Consider the following 465-nt stretch of genomic DNA (forward strand, 5'->3'; position numbering starts at 1 on the left):
CATGACAAATGGCTATTGATGATGATAAAGTTACTGAGCACTTGATAAAGCAGATGCAATTTCCTTACTTGAGCAAATTAATGTATCTTCTGATATCTGATGAGTAAATAGTAATCTCACAAATACATTTTTTAAAATTCATGTTTATGCTGAGACCAGAGCAGCCAGCTGGGAGGCACAGGCCCCACGACTCCCAGGGGAGCCGCAGGGCGGCAGGGACAGGATTCTCTCAGCTTCCAAGTGACAGAGGAGGATCAGCATCCTTCTCTGCCCCTTCCCTGCAAGTGAAGGGCCTACTTACAGGGAGCTCCTTAACCCAGAGACTCTGGCGAGAGCTGCCATTCTCTCTCTGGTGAGTTTCTAAGACCAGAGCAGCCAGCTTGGAGGAACAGGCCCAACGAGTCACAGGGGACTTGCAGGGCAGCAGGGACAGGACAAGCTCTAGCCAGAGACACTAAGAACATC

Source organism: Mastomys coucha, unplaced genomic scaffold, assembly GCF_008632895.1.
Source record: "Mastomys coucha isolate ucsf_1 unplaced genomic scaffold, UCSF_Mcou_1 pScaffold20, whole genome shotgun sequence".
Taxonomy (NCBI): Eukaryota; Metazoa; Chordata; class Mammalia; order Rodentia; family Muridae; genus Mastomys; species Mastomys coucha.